We start from the raw sequence: 21795 nt of genomic DNA on the forward strand, positions 1-21795 counted from the left end.
CTCCGGTGCCCAGCCCTAGATACAGGCTGTCCCCAAACTTTTGTGCTGCACATCTTCCATTTGACTTTGCCACTTGGACCTGAGCAGCGCCTGGAGCCTGAGGCAGAGCAGGGATATAATATACAGGACCTTGCTTTCCATGCTTCTCACCAAGCTCCTTCCCCTTCTGTCTCCAGGCAATACCTCAGGCCCTTCCCTCCCCTTTTATTTGCCCCTTTGCCTCTGCATGATTCAGGTCTCCATCCATTTTTCTCCCCAGAACAGCCACAGTTTTACTGCGCATGTTTTTTTGGCCAAGAGCAAGCACAGGAGCTCAGAGAGCCCAGGTGGGTTGAGTATGGTGGATTATGTTCACCCACCACCACTTACTCCTGGTGGTAGCTGGAAGATGGGATCCACAGGGTGCCTCTGATGTCACATTAAAAACACCATCACACCATTTACTTGCTTCTCGACCAAAAGGCACAACCCTGGAAAGCATGAGCTTACACCCAGAACCTCAAAGCAAGTTTAAATCTCCAGGATGAACTTTGCTGCTGTGGTTGTGTCATTGTCTTCAGTTCTAGTAAGGATCTAAAAGGTCATTTTTTTAGCTCTTACATAGTACTTGCTTTAGTGGCTGGTAGTCACTGTCCTACTTGTCTGTAGAAGTTGGGGACTGTTCAGGACAGCCCATGTCAAATGCATTTGAAGAAATCAAATAGGGTGTGAGGTGCAGGTGTTTAGTGCTCCAAGAATCCAGTAACTGTTCTACTGCTGTTGGTCTGAAGGAAATTCAATACCATGGAGTGCCTTGGCTGTGCAACACCTCACCACGAGCACTTTGATTTTTGTTGGGTTTTTTGGGCTTCTTTTTTTTTTAATCTGAGACACTCAGACTTTCCCTCACACTCCTCAGCTCTCCCTTTGCTTTAATTTCACTGCAGTCATGCATTACACCAGTGCCACAGCTCCATCTCTCTTCCCCTTAATCCAAACTAAAGATTGAAATTTGCCTTTAAATGAGACAAATAATGATGGTTAAAACGGCCAACAAAGTCAGGGAATGAGGGGGAAGCTGCACAGAGCCAGGACCAAGGCATGTGCCAGTATTGCATGAGGGGTGTAAAGCCATTTTGGGGGTTGGGGCTGAGCACAGAGGATTTACACCCCGGCTCCATGCGGCCTTTGCTTTTCAGTAGTGCTGGAAGTCGATGGGCAGCAGGGAAGTATTTACTCCCCAGCTGGCAGTGATATTTTAAAAAAAGCAGTGAAAAGCATCGATGCAATTAGGTATTCCAAAGTGCTTAGTTTGCCACTTGCTAAGTTTACTTAAACCCTCTTTAAAGGGTTCATTAGAAGACTGTGAGAAACGGTAAAATTCATTAACACGGAGGCAGCCATTCCCCATTTGCCTGTAAATTGGTATCGATCGTGGGCAGCGGCGGGCGAGGGGCGGCGGGCGCTGGTGAGGGACCCTGCCCGCCCTGCTGAGCGAGCAGGCAGCGCCCGGCGTGACCTCCGCCGCGCTCCTGCCTAAATCCTGCCCATTATAGTCTCCCATTCAGCCCGGGCGGCGATCGCAGCCCTGCCACTCGGCCCACATTGTTCAGGGAGCTTTAAAGCTCAGCACGGCTGCGAGGAGGCGAGGGAGAGGGGGAGAGCCAGGGCTGCGTGCGGGACCGAGCCCCACGGGTGCACAGTGCGGCGGCGTGCGGGGAGCGCAGCCCACGGGGGCTGCGGGAAGAACTCGGGAAGACTTTGGCCCGAGCTCCCAGAACCTCGCTTTGGCTGCCTTTTATGTCTGCAGGTCTTCCCAAAGCCCCTTAGCTGGCGTGGAGCTCAACCGGATGAGTTATTAGGAGCAATTTTTAATTATTTTTTGTTTTTAACGCCCTGATCTCCCCAAAAGGCATGTGCTATCTTTTGGGGGTTGGTTGTCTGCGGGTAGTGTCTCACTTCCAGTGACCAGAAGAGGAAAAATCATTGGATTCACTAGGTAAGATGCTTTCTTCTTCCTATGCTTTAATTTCTACTTACTGATAAAGCAGTCGCTTGTCTGGGGATGATGAGTTCTCTTACTCTGGCAAATGGAACAGTCCTTCCCAGTGTCGGTTTGTAAATCAGTAGATGGCCATTTGATTTTGGGCTTTCTGAAAACGAACTGGCTTTTTGCTTCCAAATTATGGGATGTAGGCAACTGGGAATTCATCTATATGTAACTTTCTCCCACATGGCTTTGTCTGAAATTATACCTGTATGCATATACAGGAAAGCCTTTCCTCTAAACCACATTTTGGTCTTTTTTAAATGCCGAAAGTTTATGATTTTGAATGAAACACCTATTTTTTAGGTGGAGTGGGAGGCTGGCTTGTATCCTGTGTCTTTTATGTTTCAAAGAGCCCCTGCCAGGGCAGCAACTGGACCTTTGCTGCTTTGTGTCCAGTGAATTATGCAGTTCCCCTTTCCCAGGATCCAAAATCCATCATCTGCTGAGGGCTCAGCCCAGCATTACCGGCCAGGATTGGGAGCTGGGGTGTATGTGTGTGTGTGCACATGGGCTGGGCAGGAGGAAAGTCTGCTGGTTTGAACTGAGCCGTAACTCACTCTCAGGATGTAAATTGTAAATCAGCGCTATTTTTCCTCCTGTGACCATATAAATGCGCATATTGAAACTACCTGCTTGAGAGACATACTTCTTTATATGCCCATATGAACCTGGCAAGCTATGGAATGTAAAGAAGTATGTATTTCAGGTGGGAACCCTTCTCAGAGGAGCAGTGTGTGACCCCGGCCAAGGCGGGGGAGAAAGACAGACAGATTATTTTATATTATTTTTTTTTTTTTAACTGCCTGACCCGGCAGACCGACTGGGGAGTCAATTGATGATCTTGTTCCAGCGCGTGTATTGTTCTGTCACTTTGCCTGTGTCAGCAGGTGGAAATGCTCATCAGGACATTAAATATTCAATATGCTGACTGCGGCATGGGCTTTGAAAGGCGATGCCAGAGGAAAGCTGGCTGTCCGCTCCTGGGTTTTAACAGGGATGCAGGCCAACCTCTCCTTTTTCCTGCTTCCCCATCGACCCTTTTTACCCCAGATATTAAGGCTAGATCACAAATAGAGCTGGCTGATCTTTAAATCTAGGAACAACAAAAGGAGATGGAGGGTGGGGGGAGAAGAAGAGAGAGGAAAAGGATACAACAGTTGTGACTCGGGCGTGCGGTGTTTTAGCTTTAAATTGGTGTGCAAACTCCGTTTTTCAAATCTTTCCCACATTACAACTTTTTGTGCTTAAAACTGGCAAGAAGGAGATATTCCTTTTTGTGCGATGAGCCATCCAGTCAGTGGATCACAGCTAAAGCCAAAGGAGTGCTCTGAATATAGGGATCTTATTTTCCCCAGGGAAAACAAGAAAATTAGATCCTTTCATTCTGGAAACCTTTTCCTTTTTAACCTTTTCCAATGTAAAATAGTTGGCTATTTTTCCGGGATAGTACAATAATGTGACAAGATTAAAGAAATTTGGTCTAAAGACAAGTTTAACATTCTGCCTAGATGGGAGCCGAATCTGAGGGTTTAAAGCTTTCATCCCCAAATTTCCTCGCGTTTCTACGACATTGTAACGATGTGCGAAGTTGAACTCCTCAGAAAGCCGCTCCCCAGCTGCCTAAAGTCCTTTTTCCATGTCCATGGGGCCGCTGAGGGTAGCGTTTTTCTTTGGAGTGGTTTCCCTGCAATTGCAACCCCATCTTCATCTTGCTCATGGGCTCCTACGGCATCGTTTGGCAGGTGTGGTGCCATGGCATGGCAGCAGAGGTTAGTTAGGTCTTTCCGATCGCAGCATCCTCCCCCTGAGCACCATCCTCCCCCTGAGCACGGGGAGCAGGCAAGACCCTGAATTTGGATTTTGGGGAGTCTTTATCCATCTCCGTTCACCGTGAGCACCATCATCACTTGTTACAGGTACGCCAAAGGGGATTTAACTGTAGTCAGGTGCTCATGAGGAGTGGGTGAGAAAAGGCAGGTTGGGCTGTGGGGGAGATTTCCTACCTGTAGGATTTGGTGGGGTTTATTGAGGCTGGTTTTTGTTTAAATTAAATACTGTGGCTGATGGGGGCGTGGGCAGTGCTGACCCCTTCCCAGCAGAGGAGGAACCTTTGCTTTGGCAGTTGGCTTTGGGAAGGCCGAGTTTGTACTGGAGAATGGCTGGTTTGCACATCATCCTATTTGCATTTTCGAATGCGCTGGTTATGCTGGGCCCTGGAAAGCTGGGGTGTTCCTGACTGGCTGCGCTGAAGTCCCTCAGGACCTGGCTGCAGCGATGCAGCAATCCCTGGGCTCAGTCCCACCAGAAGTTACCCTGAGTGGGGACAATCCCTGGCCCCCATGTCCCCTCAGGGATGGGATCCTGTGGGTGTCCTGCCCCATTTTGGGGTCAGATTTAAATATGAAGCTGGTGAATGATGGGAAATCAGGTGAGCCCAAGCAGGAAAGCACTGGTGTCCAAGGAGGACTGCAGTTTCACTCCCTTCTAAATCACCAATGTTACCTTGATTCTCTGGATAAAAAAAGAGGACAATTGTCACCATTCTGGATATAACATAGCATTTCAAATTATACATATTATATATAATTTATATAGAAAATTTCCCTCTTTTCCTTGCTGACCCTTTGCCCCACCTCTTCTCCTTTCCTTTTCCTTTCTTCTTTCCTTTTCTACCTTTTATCTTTTTTCTCTTTTTTCCTGTTGGGTTTTTTTTTCTTCTTTTTTTTTTTTTTTTTTAAATTTTCTTTTTTCTTCTTTTTGCTTCCTTTTTTTTTTCTTTCTCAGTGCAGGTTTTACTAAACCCCCTGTGGCACTGTGCATTCCTCTTGCAAAGGTGCTCACGGTCTGATTTACAGTAGATACCTGCATTTGTAATGCAATTTTTATCTCCTTCCCCCCGCCTCTCTGAATTAATACGCTTGTTAATCACATGGAATTGCTAACTTTAGGAAGTCACTAAGTGCTCAGATTTATTTTTTATGTAAATATTTTCAAAGCTATAACTCTGAGCGCTGTCTCGCAGCATGGGAGCGGAGGTAGCAGGGGAGGCTTTGCCATGGCCTGTGTCAGCTGGGCTTGGGTGATGCTAAAAATGACTTGGGGTGTATGTGGCCCCCCAAGAGCCACGGTAGCCCACTGCTGTTGGCATCGATGGCAGCAGGTGATGGCTGCAGGCCTTTGTCTACCAGTTTGCGCCGTTCTTCCGCTTCGTGGCAGCTCTTCATCCATTTTACTCCTTTCGGATTAAAACTGTGGCTGTTACGTTGCACTAGGTCCTCTCTATTTGATAGCTAAAAAAAAGCCACTTCTCTTACACTCTTCCTAAACTGGTGAGCACCTCCTGGCCTTGAGTGCCGTGGCGGGCGCGCTGCAAGGAGCATCTGTGCTGGACCCACAGCGCTGGGATGCTCAGGTGCGCCCATCCATCCTGCAAGCCGAGGACTGAGCGGTGCCAGGCATGGAAACAGGAGCTCTGAGAATTGTAAAAGCCATAAATCCAGTGGACCAAATTAGTTAAATTTTTCTATTCTATGCCTCACAAAATCCAGCCGTTCTCGAGATGAATTCTCCGCATGTAAGCGGAACTACCGGCAGGTATAAGATGGATATTTTGCACGTGCACATGAGAGCACAGGGACAAATTTGTGCCATGCGGATTTCCCAGGCGGGTTTTTCTTTTTTTTTTTTTTTTGTACTTTTGTGTGTTTGTTACGTTGATGATCTATTATTACCGTTGTTACTATTACTTAATGTTGGAAGACAGGTGGTCCCATAAATTCTAGCACCCTCTTTTTTTTTTTTTAAAAAAAAGGGGGGGCATGTTTGCAATTCAAGTTTAATAGTGCATTCATCAAGAGCAATAAAGCATTTTATTGCACAAGTATTTCAAGGGATGTGCTGGCCCTGGTAAAAGCATTAGTAAAGGGGTGCATCAGCAATCTCATTTAAAACTGTCTACCCAACGTGAAAAATGTTGCGTTGAAGAATAAACTGCTATTAAGCATGATTAGATTGACCTGCAGGACAGATATTTTAGCTGCAGCAGCACAAGTCGATCAAAGTGAGCATCACTTAGATTGCAAATTTTTTTTTTTTAATGCCCTAAATTAAAAATGAAAGAACCTCAGAATATTTAGGACCAGAGAGTGACTTTGGGGGTGAGATTTGTGCATTCGATTCGAAGTGGTTTGGAAAAGTGGGGAAAGGGGGAAAAGGTATTAATTGCTGCCCCTTTAGCATACATTGAAAATATGTTACTCAGATCAACCAATCAAAAAAGAAATTGTGCTGACTCAGCATTCGGGCTAGTCTGCACGTCCGATTGCAGAAGAGATCAGCACTGCACTGCAGTATCTTTCCCTGCCTTTGACACCAGCTTAGCTGGGCAGGGCTTCCCTTGTGTTTCCCAGGACTAGTTTAGGCCAAGAACAAGAGAAGGCCCTGAAGAAAGGAAGAGAGTCAAGGTTGCACGAGCCTCAAGCTGCTAACGATCCTTTTTAGTCAGTAAGAAAGAGCTTCCATGCTAGGTTTGCCCTGCCAGATGCAAGCGGCATGAATTGCTTGGGAATATATCTATTTTTAAAGACTTTCACCACATCTTGCACTTAGCAGTGACTGTGGGCGAGGGGGTGGTGTGTTCCTAGCAAGAGAAATATCCTCGGCTCGGATCCCTCCCCGGAAAGCCCAGGGCTGATTTAAGTACCGCACTGGCGATTGCCTCCCAGAGAAGATGCTGGGTTAAATGTTTGCCGCTTGACGCTGAAGTTGCTCTTGACCTCGGCCAAGCGGGCAGTGATGCTGCCAGCTGCTTTCCCATTGGGATGCAGCGGGTCACGGTGAGAGCAACCCAGTGCTCCAAGGATGGGAGCTGAGGACACGGGCTCCGCTGCCGGCTCGCTGGGCCTGCAGACAAGTCGTTTGGCTTGCCTGCCTCAGTTTCCCTCAGAGGCAAAGTAGGTGCTTGCTGTGGAGTCGTTGAAGCTGTACCTGCACTGCAAGGCTGAAGCTGGAGACAGCCGAGGCAGGTTGATGAAACTACCTGAGGACAAGGGTTTTGGGTTTGTAAGGACTTTCCTGCTTTGGTGTTGGCTTGCACAGTGGTGCCCAGCATGTGTTTTGGGGAGACGGCACAGCTTGTCTGGACCGTGCCCCTCTACCCTTGTGCTGTAATGAAGACTTGTCTGCGCTCCCCACACTTCTGAGCAAGCTCAAGGCACAAGGTGCAGAGGCTGGACCTCAACCAGGACCTCATGGGGCTGTGACTGCCTGGGGGATGTCTTAGCAGGAGTGAGCTGGTCAATGGGGTCTGTGGGGTGCTCCAGCACCGCGGGGTTGCTCACTGGTTGCCAGTCTGGGTGCAATGCTGTGCGGTGTTGCTGGGTCACTCTGCCAGCACCGGGAAGGTTGTGTGATGCCAGCCTGGCCCCTGAGCTTGCCCAGCTGTGCACATGCCCAACTTTGTACACCTCGGTGGGCACTTGTATGTGCAGGTGGAGCGGTGTCCCTGTGGGCTGTCTCCTCCCCACCACTGCAGATCCCCGTGATGCTCTGAAGACATTTTTGTTTGCATTGTGTAACCAGCACCATCCCTGGGTTAGTCTGTATTTTTCCAGAGTGGTCTGTATGGAAGAGCAGAGCTGGTGGATGACACCCTTGTGTGCAAGGGGAAGGCTTTCAGGCACAGATATGTCTTGAATAAAGCAGAATTTGATAGTCAAAGATTTTAGCAGTTGCTGGTGGTGCTCAGGAGGCTCAGGGGAAGCAGGCGACTGACATCTCCAACAGATGCGGGGTTTTCCTTTTTTTTTCCTCCTTTTTCTTTTTTTTCCTGAAGCACAGGGCCGTGCCTGTAAATGCCTCGCCATGCCCAGATATGGCCTGTGCTGGGACCTGTGCCGCTATCTAAAAAAGCCCTGGGCAGACTGATGAGCCTGGGGGAACTGGGGAACAACTGCTATAAATAGTGCTCATTCTCAGCTGCCCTTCTGGGGGGACAGGATTAGGTGGCATCTGGGCAGCCAAGAGGCGTGGGACTCGTGACCACCAACCACAGAAGTCACCCAGCAGCTGTAAGGACAGGAGCCATCCCTGCAAAGCCCTTACATAGGCAAGTCAACCCTGGCATTTGGGGAGTCAGATGAAGCCATGGGAGCAGGAATCCAGTGACCTAAGAGCAATCAAGAATAAAGTTCACCACAACAGTCTGGGCAGTGCCTCCAATCTGAGTAGTAACCTGGCATGGGAGGCAGGACTTGGCTTTTGGCTCTTCAAGCTGTTTGGTTTAAGCAAAGGAAGGCGTCAGGAGGGAGTTGGTGACATGGGAAGCAATGTGTCACAAGGACTTGCTGAAATGAAGAGATTGGTGTCCCCTTCTGGGACACCATGGGTTAATTTGCTTGTTAATTTGCTGGCAGTGAGATTATTGGAAGCTCTGATTTAATATTTGTGTTTACTTTGGGTAAACAAATTAACAAAAAACCCTCAAGTCTTAATAATTTAAGGCACAAACTTGATTGAAGCCAGGAGAAGATAATGAATCTCATGTGGTGATTTCACTCCTAACCTTGCAGAGGGTGGGCAGTGTGTGTAGCTCATGCACATGCAGGATGACTGTTCCCTATATGTGAGGGTTGCTTTTAGCTATGGGTTGCAGGAGTGTGAACCAGCAGAGGAAAAGGACTGTGTTGTGCTTGAATTTAGCTGAGCCTTGAGTATTTGAAGGGAAAAGATGGAGCAAGGAGTGGGGATGGTTTGGCCAAGCAGAGGAGATGGCTGTGCATATGATACCTGGAGGGGAAGTCTTGAAATGTATGCAATGAGAGATTGGGGGTAAAAAATGCAGAGCGACACTGCAGCTTGTCCCTGAATGGGTTGGCTGCGGGAAGGGGACTGGGATGCGCAGGCAGCAAGTGCAACACAGGGATTTATACCCAGGCTTTGTCTCTTCCACCCCTCACAGTGTCAGGGCTGTGCTGCACAGGGAGCTAAACAACGTTACTTTCTTTAAATTAAGCCCGCTTTGTCCTAAAGCCTCGTCTTTGAGACAATAAGACGCACCCACTAAAATCTATTGTGCCATTTTTGCAAAGACCAGCAAAAGTCTCCCGTGCGCCGTCCCCTCCCTGTCCTCCACGCTCATTTGGCCTATTTGAAACTGAATTTATTCCTGGGAAGGTCCCCATCAATTTGCCTTGCTCTTTTGTTGACAAGTTTATTAAAAACCTCGGCAACTACATATTAAACTTTTATCAGTGTCGAGGAAGAATACGTCCTTTGAGCGGCCACAGAAGTTATGGATTGGGGCTTAACGTTTCTTGTTCCACTGTTCGGCTGAGTCAGCGTAACAAATAAAAGCTGCCACTTCTTTTTTTTTTTCCCTTTCTTGAGAGACAGTTCCCTTAACAGTGTAAGTAACTGTGTCCAATAATGTAAAAAGGTTTCAGGTCTGGGTAAACATCAGCCTTGATCTCTTTTTTTTTTTTTGGTGGCCATAAGTCTGTAATAATTTGAATTATTAGTTTAAAACAAGAATAAAATATGAACCCTGGAGAAAGTTATTGCTCCTTAGCTCTGAACTGATGGTTTTGGTAAAATAACTGTTACTTTACACGGTTTATATGAAAAAAATCACTGCAAATTAATAATTGCTGTACTGCAAGTGATGTGCTTTCATCCAGTGTGAGAGCATGAAGGGGTTGGAGTGATGCTTGGTTGGGGATGTACCTTCTGTGCTGCTGTGATAGGGGATCTTCGCTCATTTTCTTTAGTCATAAGATGAAACAAAGAGGAGGCCAATATGTTGCACCAAAGATGTTAAAAATAAAGCGTTAGAATTGCATAACCTAGTTCCCGTTTCGCCGCGCAGCTGAGTTTTTAGGAGTTGAAAGAAGCCTGGAAAATAATTGGTGAGAAGGAGTTTGAACTGATATAACAACAGGCAGGTAGGGAAAAAAGTGAGTATTGGTGGGACTGAGCCACAATTCTTGAACTCCGCCGGATAAATAAATAAATAACACAGCATCTTTCTCTGCCTGTCACCGCGTGCAAGGATTTTTTAGTCCTTAAACAGGTTTGCTGGCATAATTTGTCAAGTCCAACAGGGAGGTTTCCATGTGACAGCCGATCGTTTCTCACCACGCACAGTGGTGCACCAAAGCCGTCCTGCCAGCTCGGAGCAACTCCATAATTAGATAACAGTTAACACACGTATATGAGATGGCTCATCACTCATGCCCAGGGTATGGCAGAGCCCGCCATGGCCGATCCTGCGCCGTGCTGGCAGCAGGCAGGGAGCATTCCGGACAAATACATCTTCCTCCAGGAGTTTATCTGCATCACCATTTGCTCCAATTATAACTAATTGGACACATATTGCATTTTCATAGCATCTAATTTTCTATTGATTTTAACGGGACTGCTGGTGTTTTGTACTATTAAGTGGTATCTCGTATCAGTTGCTGTTTAAAAACGCTGAGCGCACTCCCCTGTATGGAATTATGCAGTCAGCACATGTTTTAAAACCTATTTAATTGTTAGGTCCATAAAATGCACAAACTGTATTAGGGAGCGGCTTTGTTCTCTTTTGAGAGTGTGAGTAGAAAAAAAAAATCCAACTCCACAACTATTTCCACGTCCGGTTTCAGGAGCTGCAGCTCCCAGAGACCTGCTTGGAGCCTTGTGCTTCAGGAAAACAGCTTTGGAGGGACCATCTTTATCCCACAAGGAGCCAGCTCCCTCCAGGTAACAATGCTCTTCATTGGCAGAACAGAGCAAGTCTGTGCTTGAAATGGGACCGTTAGTTTTCCAAGAGGCCTAGGACCAAAATTTGGATTAAGACGGAGATAAGGTCACTTTAGATGTTCTGTATAACTAAGGAATAAGGTGATAACTGTAGGGTTTGGGACTTCACTCCCTGTCATAGTTATTGCCGTGTACCTTGGCAATATATCCAGATAAAACCAGGCTATCAAATTAGCCATTTCATTTCAGCAAGTACTCAGTGAAGCAGGGTGAAAGCAACAGTCCTTTGTTCAGCATCATTTAAAGAAGAAAAGATTTTAGAAGAGAGATTTAGGGGACAAAGGGAGAGGTGGCCTGGCAAAGAGCATTTCCAGCAATGCGTGGTGGATCGCTGGCTCGTGGAGGTTGGATAGTGGCATTAATGGTAGAGAAGGCAGATTAAAGGAGATGGAAATAATGTTTTGGGGCAGCTGAGTTACCCCAGGGTGCTGGTGAGTTTGCCATCAAGTTGCTGCCTTCGCTGCTCATTAGCAGGAACCACATTGTGTTTGTGGGAGACAGGTGAGTTCATGAGGGTGTATAAATTAAATAGACACTTTATTAAGTTCAGGTAATAGTTGGGGTTTGAAAGACTGAGTGGCTACTGCGATGTCAGCAACTACTTTAGTGCACAAAGGAACTGAGTGCTTTTTAATTAAGTCAAATAAAATCCAAGCGGAAGGCTCTCGAGCCTTGTCTGGAGTCTACTTTTTGGGCTGAATATCTATAATTTTAGAAATGTTAATAAAACACAGTCCACTTTTTCCCTGTAATAATATAAGTTCAATTAATATTTGATGTCTATAAGGAAAAGGATAAAAGCAGCAAGCTTGTATTTTCTGGTTTACAAATGGCACATTGTGCAGAATCCCGTGACTGTGGCATTGATTTAAACATCCTCGCAAAGACACCATGCAATAAAGTTGAATCATCTGCAGTATAAGTATGGCTGTTTGGGGGGAAAAAATAGCAATGTGAGAGAGTAGATGTTTTCCTGTATTATCAAAAGCCACTTCATTTTGAGGAAATTTCCTCCAATTTAGTAATGTTTGGATGGAAATCAAATAACACATTAGCTGCAGGAAAGGGGAAAAAAAACCCTTGCAAAGCTAATTACGAAGGGAATGTGCACTTCATTAAGATAAAGCTGTAGGAAATCAATGTTCTGTATTGTTGTTTTTTCCTTTTGATTGGATTTTAGAATGATAAATTGTTAATGCATTTGATCTAAAAATGATTTGTTTATTCAGATGAAGAGCAACAGTACTTTGTCTCATTTGGCCTTTTAGCTTATAATGATAATGGCTTGGAGGGCTGCTCATTTTTCAAAAGGGTATCGGACTGGAATAGGCAGGAGATTTCTGGACTCGGAAGGATGGGCCCTATGCAAGGGTTCGTTGTAGGCTAATTCTATTGCATGTTGAATCTTCTGCTTCATTAGGAATATCGACAAATGCTGATAAATTCTTTGGCTTTTCTGTACTGTCTATAACACGTCTTTATTAGAATATTGAGGCTAAAGTAGAAAGATCCGCAAAAGAGCAGATTCTCTTGCGTTGCCTACTACTGATCCTCCTTGCCATAGCAATGGGGCTTTTGCTCCTTTTCCTGCCTGCAATCATTGCCAACGTAGCCAAAAGCCAAGCAGGGGCACTGCACAAGGGTGGTCAGAGAGGGAAAAGTGATGCATGGGTTTGTTTTAGTAATTTGGTTTTGACTCACCTCTAGCCCATGTCTCTCACTCAGGGTGCCCATGGCTCCCTAGTGCCATCCCACAGTGCCTGTAGGCTTTTCCCAGCTCAGGATGTGCTGGAGTGTTGAGCAGGGGCAGGAGCATCTGCTCCTGGCCCTGGGGGCCTTTCCAGTGCAAGACCCTATTTCACGAGGAGAAGACTAGACCTGGCTTCTCTTTGGACTCAAGCCTGAACTTGCTGGTGTTGAGTGGTTGAGGTTTTGGACCTGGATGTGGTGCTGTTGCAGACTGCACTTGCAACATTGGCACAGGCAGGAAGGGAGAGCAGCACCCTGCCAGATTCTGCCTGTGGAACCTGGCAGCACTCAGCAGGCAGAGGTGAACCCCGTACCTCCTATTTCATAGAAGTGAGGGCCCACAGGCATTTGGGAATGGGCACTGCCTCACTGCAGAGATCAGGGGCTTCAACACAGCACACACCTCTATCCATACCTGTAATCCATCTTGCTTGGGTGCCTAGTGGCTGGTACAGCTCCAGAGACCAGTCTGGTAGTGCCTGCCTGTGCCCTTCCTGCTGGGAGGCTATTGCAGCTCTCTCCAGCTTGTAGCGTGGGCTGCTCTTTCTCAGCTGCTGGGAAAGCCTCACCACCAGAGAGACATCATTAGTTTTGATTAATGGCATCCAGAAGAGAAAACCTAATTTTCTAAAAAGGAAAACCTCACCCATAACTCACTGCAGAGAATTTAAACAAAATGTTATAGAACATCCACGCCGACTCACATTGATTTCAAATATGTTCCAAGGAACTCCCTGAAGCAAAGCAAGGGGGGAGTGGGGACAGCACTGGTCCCCACCAGGAGATGCTCAGTGTAACCCCACACCACTCTCCCACAGCAGTGCTTTCAAATGACTGACCCCAAATCAACGGGGCTGGAACAGAACAAGAGTACCTGAGGAGCAGAGTGTGTTTTAAGTGGTGATGCTAAGGCAGCTTGGTGCACTCTAAACAAAAACCCATGTGCCCATCAGGGTTTAGCTCAGTACAGCCTCAGTCGCTGATGGCACTTCCACCTCCACCCAATCACCAGTAAATAATTACTTTCCTTTGCCTCCTGTAAGTCACCAATGGATAAATTTAATACTTCCAGGTCTTCACTGTCTAAGTTTCCACTTAGTTCCTTGGCTTGATTGTCTCTTGAAAAGGTACCTAGAGATAACTTGATTAAATTAATTGTAGAGCTCTTTTTAAAAGCTATTCTCTCTCTCTTTCTCCCTCCATCTCTCCCTCCATTTATTTATAGGCAGCTTAGAGTAACGGGTTTGGGCAGTTAAGTGATCTGCAGTGCTTACCGTGACAATGCGAAGCCTGTAACGCTTGGGGAGATGTAATGCTGGCCCACTTGCAGTATTTCTGTGTGCAGTGGTTCTAAGCACAGGTGCTTTTCCCCAGTATCATCTTGCAGCGTGGTGGGCTGTGAGGAAGAGGGGGGAAAAGTCACCTTTGCCTTATGACGCATATAAATTCTTTAAATAGGTTATGCACATGGCAATGTGCAATATCTGCGCGTGGCTCTGGGTTAAGAAGGAAAGGCCTGACTTTATTGGCTCCCACTGCAGAAATGATCGGAGCCGCTGTGATTTTTAAATTTGATTTACTGAGTTATTTTTAGCAGTGGGGTGTTCGTGCTGCAGGGCTCTCCAGGAGAAATCAGCTCCCCAGCTCTGCGACATGAACCGTCACGCAAGTGACTTGGACAGCGGCGACGTAGCAGGGACTTGCTTTCCTCATTTGGGGACAAATTGTCTGATTACGGGATTGCAAGAAAGAAAAGGCTTTTTTTCCTTTTTTTTCCCCATTTTACCCCACCTTTCACTTCCTTTCCTTCGTTTCCCTGTTGGTTTCTGGTGATGTCAAATACAACGGTTGCTTGTCTTGAGCAGATCTTAAACCTCCTGAAAATGCTGATTTTAATGCTAGATAAGAAGACATGGGAGGCTGCATGGTAGGGAAGCAAAGTTTGCTAACCTCTAAAAAAGGATTTCAGGTGTTTCAGCCTTTTCCCTCCTGTTTGCCAAGGAGAACCCTGAGGGGAGAAGAGTTCTGCAGTTCCGAGTTCCTTGGTTGTAGGCTGGGCTGGTTGTAGGAAAGGACATCTCTGCTGCTGTGTGTCAGGTGTCATTTCAGATAACAAAACACAGGGCATGAAGGATGACAGCAGACCATAAAACACTGAGAGGAATAAGTCAGGAAATGATAATTAAAGTATCTGGATTAAAACAATAGCCTTTACTTCTGTCACGCTGTAGTAGCAGCGTGGCTCTCAAGACAGACAGAGCCAAATATCAGGTTTAAAAATGCTCCAGGCTGATGGTTACTACTGCAGACTATTCCACTGCTGTTAAACTTGCCTCTTTAATTCAGACCCGCTCTTCAGCCGTAGCCTCTAAGAAGCTTAAATAAATCCTGACTGCCTGAAAGTGAAGCCATTTGAACCAGTGCAGCATCAGGCAGCAAGTTGAGAAGAGGTCCAGGCAGCTGGGAAAGAAAAGACTCTGAAGAATTCCCCTCTCTGCTGCCACAGCCCATGAGGCCAAATGCTTTGCTAAAGCTGGTAAAATGGAACCAAATCAACTGTTCAATGGATTTGGTCCCCTTCAACCAGCTGTAGCTGTGCATTGATCTCTCAGATGCACCTTGGAGGCTGAAACACTTGAACCCGACCAGGGCGACTCAGGTAGAAGACGTGAATGCTGCTGATAAGGAAATGATGATGACTGGCATCTGCAGATCTATCACTCGGGCTCTAAACTGGTGGGCTGAGCCTGAGTCATTATGTGGTTGCCAGTCAATTCTGCCTAACGGAGACCACTCAAGATTGATAATCTCTATCATCCTCCTAATATTGATCTCAGCTGTAACTCAGGACCGTGTATTTCCACTGCAAATGCTGTGCGTTTTCATATGTATTTGCTCACACCCACCCAGGAGCCCTGTGCCTCAGTGTTTCATCTGCTGCATCGAAGAATAAAGGTTTTGATCTGAAGTTCCCTCCTTGTGTTTTGTACCACGCGCCAAGCTGCTCCTTCAACAGCTCTAGTGAAGAAATGGGTTGTTACAGGGATACCAGAGCTGGGAAGGAGTTGGGAATACCAGCTGCTTCTTCATTGCCCCAAATGGCAAATATCCACAGCCTGTACTAGCCAACAATGTTTTTTTTTTGTTAATGAGATAAAAGATGTGCTCCTAAAAAAAGGTCCCCAGTTTGATTTTGTTGACCTAAAAGGCTTGTAAAGTCTCTATCCCGTCTGGTCCTTATAAGCACTAATGTTATGCTAATGGACTTAAAGAAAATCGCTCCCTTTCTCATGTAATAATGATTGGTGGGAAAGTAAGCTGGGCGTCATCCTTTCCTAGCAATCGTAAATCTATAGGACTCTCACAAACTATGAATATTGTGGGCATAATGAGCCATTTGGATGCAAAAGTCTGATGAAAGATTATTCATGTCTTTACTTCTTAATGACACCTGGCCCAAGTTAACCCCTGGCATGAGAGTGTGCAGAGATTTGTCTCTTTTCACAAGCCAGGAATTTGGTTCACTTGATTCCACATCTCTGGTCCTTTAGGTACCATTTAAATGTTCTTACTAGGGCCAAGAGTATTCATGTGCTTCAAGAGAAGGAGTTGTTAGATGGATCTGAGGCTTAACATGCATCTAATATTTATGTCACTGGGTATTTGAAAGGCAAAGACATGAGGAGCAATGTTACTGCAGCAGCACCTTTCCTCAGCTAAAAGGAAAGCAGTGCTTACTCAATCCTGCTAGCCCATTTTTCTGCCTCTTAACAGTGCCTAAACATCTATGTGGAAATCCTACTGAAATCTACATGTGTTTTTTTTCCCATACACTTCAATCAGATCAGGCACTTTTTCCTTCATGCCACCAGCTGATTTCTTGAAAACATGTAAAAGAAATTACTGGTTCTATTTATTCATTTATTTATCTTCACAAACGCAGCATCTTTTCAAACACCCAACAATGCATCCAAAGGGCTTTGACCCAGCCTGATGGAAGAGACTCGAGCCTTTGCAAAATGCATTTGCTGACATTTGTGCCTGCAAATAGAGGAAAATGAGCAGCTCCAACAAATCCCTGCATTAGCATGGGGCCAGTTTGCAGTGGGTAGAGAGGGTACTCATGGCTTTCCAGTCCCAGCCACACAGCGCGGCTGTGCCCTTGGCAAAACAGCCAAGTGGCCACCACCTCTGTAGCTCCAAGTCACTTCTTGACACAGTGTCTTTCAAGGCTGATTAATTGCTTTGCAGTTGGTCCTGATGGTTTCTGAGCGCTACTCAATCCCACTTCCTAATTCCCATCTCGGAAACACCGGGCAAAGGCATCTGCTGAGACAGGAATCTCTGTGTGAGCAGAGCAGCAGTCGCTGAGCAAACATCAACTCAATGGTGTCGCTGCCAGTCCTGAGATTCCTGAACAAGGAAGGAAGGGGACGAAAGCACAAGGGAAGGGGAATCCTCAGCACAAGTCCCTAATTGCTGGCAGTCTGGGCTGTGAATGATGTTGGGACTCTAGAGGAAAAGGTTGAGTAAAAACAGATGCTGCCAGCAGGTTGTGGCCTGGGTTTCCAAAATACCACTCTCCTCCCGCCTGCTCCCACAATCTGGGTTGTTTTCTCTTGTTCCCCAGGGCCGCATCCAATGTAAACCACACCACTATTAAAATTCTTCCTTGGTAATGATAATTAAGTTACTAAAAAATGTCAAATGGGAAAGCTGGAGGCATTGCAACTTGAACAAAACCATGGAATGTAAATGAAAATGTTTTCTCCTTAAAGAAATGTGGTCTGTATTTAGGTTCCCCCAAAGCCACCTGAGCCTCAAATATCAGGAAATCTTCCAGTTCTCTTGTAGCAAGAGAAGATACAAATGCACAAGGATCCCAAAAGTTGGGCCATGTATTTAGGTGCTTAAATGTGGATCCCACTTTCAGACAGCCATGCTTGAAGATTGCTGCCAGTGTTTTTATTGCCTAATTATATCTTTATGGAATGAGAAATTCAATTCACTTAGCATGGAATTCCTATAACAGTACAGCCATTATGGTCTAGTCAAGGAAATATGAGGCCCAACAGAAGGCAGCAGGTAGACTTCAGGGGAGCTCTCTAGGGACTGCTACTGTATAGGGACAAACCTAAGGCGTGGACCAAAAAGTTGTAAATATCCCTCCTAACAGCTTGTGTTTCAGCCCTGCTCACCTCCTGATGCAACAGCAGGGACTGGGAGCAAATGGAGCTCACTGATGTTTGCCCTTTGCAGCCCGGAGCTGCTCAGATCATGAACCCACCCATGGTCTGAAAATTGGATCTGCTTCAGTCGATTTCCCTTAAAGCACAGCTCTGAGGGGAAGTCTTACTGCTGACTTTGAAAACCCCAGGACCAGGTCCTGGCTAAGTAATTAGAAACCTTTAGCCAACCATCCTTAACTACCTCAAATCTAATTGTCCTCCATATCCTCTAAGAGGCTGCTCTGATGGCTCACCAGACACTGCTGGTTTCCCGGAAACCCTATTAGCTTCTCAAACAAAGCAATCCTGAGGACTCAGTCCCACAAACCTCTTGTGCAAATATCAAATAACAGGGAATAATTAGCAGGAGTAACCCTTTTTGCTTGACCCTCTTCTGTAATAAAGATCTTTGTCGGTGAATGCAAACGTTATTTTGAGGAGCAATTCATAATCTAGAGCTGCTGAACACATCAGCCTAAATACACTAATACTCTAATATCCATATTTGTACAGGACTTAAGACAGATAAAAACAGACACGTTATCTGTCCCAAATACCTGAGAGCATTCACCAGTCAAGCTTAGGAAGAGAAGGGGGCACAAGAGTGGTAAGGAAGGGATCACTTCTGCCTTTGATACATCTGCAAGCACATCTTGAGTGGTGCGATCAGATCAGCTGGATTCTGCCCATGGAGTTTTTCTGTGGATCCTTTTCCTTCATGTGCTTTTTTTTTTTTTTTTTTCTGAGAGAAGAGAAAAGAAAGGACAAGCCAACAGGCAGATAATTGCTCTGTGCTGACGGTTTGTCAAGTGAAGGAAGCACAATTTTAGTCAAGAGATCTGCGCTACAGCAGCGCTTGAGCAGAAGTCTCTTCTTTTCCTCCCAGATGGCATTGACATGTAGCCTGAAGGGGCTATCAGGATACAAAGCTAAAGATGGTTAAAGACATTAAAAACTCTACCGTATGAGCACCATCTACACCAGGACCATCATCTGGGAGGAAGATTCATCCTGACGTATCAGGCAGAAGTCAGACCTTCTACTGGTGTTATGTAAAGCTGTTGAGACAAAGGTATATTTGAGATAGATGAAAAATATATATTACTGCTACTATCCATGCCTTTTCTAGTAGGTCTTCATTAACTCTTGAAAAACTATGACCAATAAATGTAATGATCTGCCTTCCCTTTTCTTTCTGGGTGAACGACAGCTCCTGTAGGGTGTTTTATCAGTGCAGGCAAGGAGTGGCTTGAGCCTTTCCTGTCTAACTCCACTTCCCAGCAAGGTACTGAATGCATCCTCTTCCTCACAGAGCCACCAGTGTTTCCCTGATCTTGACAGCGCTTCTGTTAATGATAAACATTGCAGTCAGGCTAGGATTATAAATCTTGCCACAGGATGGAGGGAATTTGAATTTCTGCATTCCTTGGATTTGGTATTGTGTAAGTTGCTGTAATTAACTTGCACAGAGAATGGGCTTAATAACATTTCATTGTTTAATAAGCTGGACAGCCTTTTCGTACCATGGGTGCAGCTGGAGGGATAGAAAACCACAAAGAGAGGAGTTCACCTGCAGGAAAATATCCTCTGCTTCCCCCAAAAGCGATAAAAATGTCAATACTATTGACACAACCCCTAATTAAAAATGACTGCCATAATCACACATATCATAGCCGTTGGACATTAGTTTGGATTAAACATATACAGTGAGATGTGTTGCATGTGTTTTCCAAGGGAAGACAGGGCTGGATGATGGTATCTCCTGTACATCCAAGCAAGAGCAGAAGAAGGATGCTTCAGCTCCTACACACGGGCTGCTTGTTTGCCACCCTTCCTGGTGAACAGCGACCGCCTGCTCAGCCTGAGCTATTTGCAACCACGAGATTTAAAATGTGTCCATGTGAACTTCTTTGGCTGAGGTTTAAAGCAGACGTCCTTTCCTTTGTGTCTGACGTGGTCAGACAGCAGGCGCGTGGCTGGTCGTAGCAGCTTGGCGGGTTCATGCATTACCTCAGCTACTGCAGCAGTGCTGAGGTGTAGTAGCACCCAGCCTGGGGTGTGGATAAGTCCTCCTTTCTCTCACAAGGAATAAAAGCCTTCGTTTTGGGGTATTCAGCAAACAGAATTACAACAGAAAACAGCTTGTCACTGCTCCATGTAAATTAACTTATGCAATTGGTCTGCCTGGATTGGACATGGATTTAATGGTTGGACTCGATGATCTTAGAGGTCTTTTTCCAACCTAAATGACTCTACAATTCTGTGACAGGCTCCCTATTTTAATGTTCAACTGCTCTTACCTTAAGCTTGTTCTACCAGTGTATGCTCAGGAATCTCAGCTGACTTATAGGTACTTGTCTTTTATTCTACAACACCAAAAATAAACACTGTGATCTTCCATGTAGTCCTGGGGCTGAAAGGTAGGATTGCACCACAGAGCTGGGGCTGAGCCCACAAGCACCATCTGCTACAGGAGGGCTACAATGAGCTGAGTAACCCAGTGATGGGAGCAGAGCATGGCCAGTCTTCTCTTGAAGGTACCAGAGACTCAGCACCAAGGGCTTCTTTTCCACATCCATGTGGAATAGGTATTTCACATCTCTTAGCACCTCCTTCAGACAACATCTGCCTCCAGTTCTTTCTGCCCACCCCTCCTGTAAATTATTTTGTGCAGTACCTTACAGGTGGCTTCTGCTTTCTCCTGCATAGTGGGAGAGGGAGAGGGAAAAGAGTGAGAGTGAGAGGGGAAGAGATTTGAAACTATTTCCCAAATATGCAGGTGTCCAGCCACGAGCTGATATCCTGTCAGGGTAAGAGGTGGCCCTGTGCCACACTTGCTCCTCAGTGCTGGGAAAGCAGTTGTTTTCTATTGCCCTTTTGTGGATCACCTGGAAAGTAAAGGCATAATCCATCTTTTCATGGTGAGGACCATGGTCCTGTGAGCCAAAAAAAGCCTGCGAAGGATAAAACCTGGGACAACCCTTTGTGCTGGGATATCTGTCAGTCATAGAAAGAAGCAGGACAAGAGACAAAAAAACCAGACCATCAAAACTGTGCCATTTGTTCCATAGGGCAGTGTCCAACAGCCAGCACTTGCCAAATTTAATAATACTGATCTCAAACACACCATTGTGTAGGCTTAAGTGTTGTATCCTTTAAAGCAGATGATAGAGTGTGAAAAAAAAAAAAAGGGATTTGGAGATACCAGGGAACAGCCAGAAATTAGCCAACAGCCTGGCAGAGACTAAAAGCAACTCCAGACACTGTATCTCTTAAACCTGGGAGAAAAGTTCTGTCTGGAACCAGAACTTCTGCATCATGGCTCAGGTCCATTGCTGGCAACTGCAGAGGATTTATCTGGTGATTACACTCAGCCTGACTTTGCAGATTCTCCCTTGACACCCCAGGGAGCCTCACCTGCGTTGGGGCTGCTGGGGAGCCAGTGCCTGAAGAAACCTCCCTGTCGATCTGCCGGCAATTCCTGCAGGATTCAGCCAGTGTCCACTGCACCAACGCTGCCAGGTCTTGGGGCTGGTAATGGGGTGTCAGACCATGTAGTGCAGTTAGGAAGGTGTCTTGTCCCTTGTTTTAGACACTGTTGGTCTCCAGGACTCTCCTGCTTGCGGTTGTGAGTGCTGTTCGGAATTTCAAGTAGGGTGAGGCTGGAAGAAAGTGGTTTGCTGCTTATGCTGATGCTGATGGATTCAAGTACATGACTTTATGAGAAAGCTTCATCTCCTGCAAGGGAATCTGGAGCTAAGTCTGGTGTAACACCTTCACTTCACTTTGGGGACGAGCATTTCATTCTCAACCGCTTTGGAAGTGTTAAAGACTTCACCATAATACCTTTTCATCATTTTAAAACTTCAATTGTTACACGCTGTTTGCAGAGTCACACTGGAAAATTTACCGTGGGGTGTGAGGAGGTTTTTAAGTGTGGACAAGATTGATTCATAGGTGGATTAATCTGATGCATCTTTTAAATGGAAA

At 45.9% G+C, this 21795-nt stretch overlaps 1 long non-coding RNA gene across 1 annotated transcript in view; it reads left to right on the forward strand.

Moving 5' to 3' along the window:
- Positions 1–3915: 3915 nt before the first annotated feature.
- The window catches only part of LOC120322658, a 59721-nt gene continuing 41841 nt past the window's right edge, over positions 3916–21795 (forward strand). Inside the window, exon 1 of the long non-coding RNA XR_005562485.1 lies at positions 3916–3945. This is a non-coding gene — a long non-coding RNA (uncharacterized LOC120322658). The remainder of the gene's footprint in view (positions 3946–21795) is intronic.

Source organism: Pipra filicauda, unplaced genomic scaffold (genome assembly GCF_003945595.2).
Source record: "Pipra filicauda isolate LSUMZ 115617 unplaced genomic scaffold, ASM394559v2 scaffold13_size5146498_pilon, whole genome shotgun sequence".
Lineage (NCBI taxonomy): Eukaryota > Metazoa > Chordata > Aves > Passeriformes > Pipridae > Pipra > Pipra filicauda.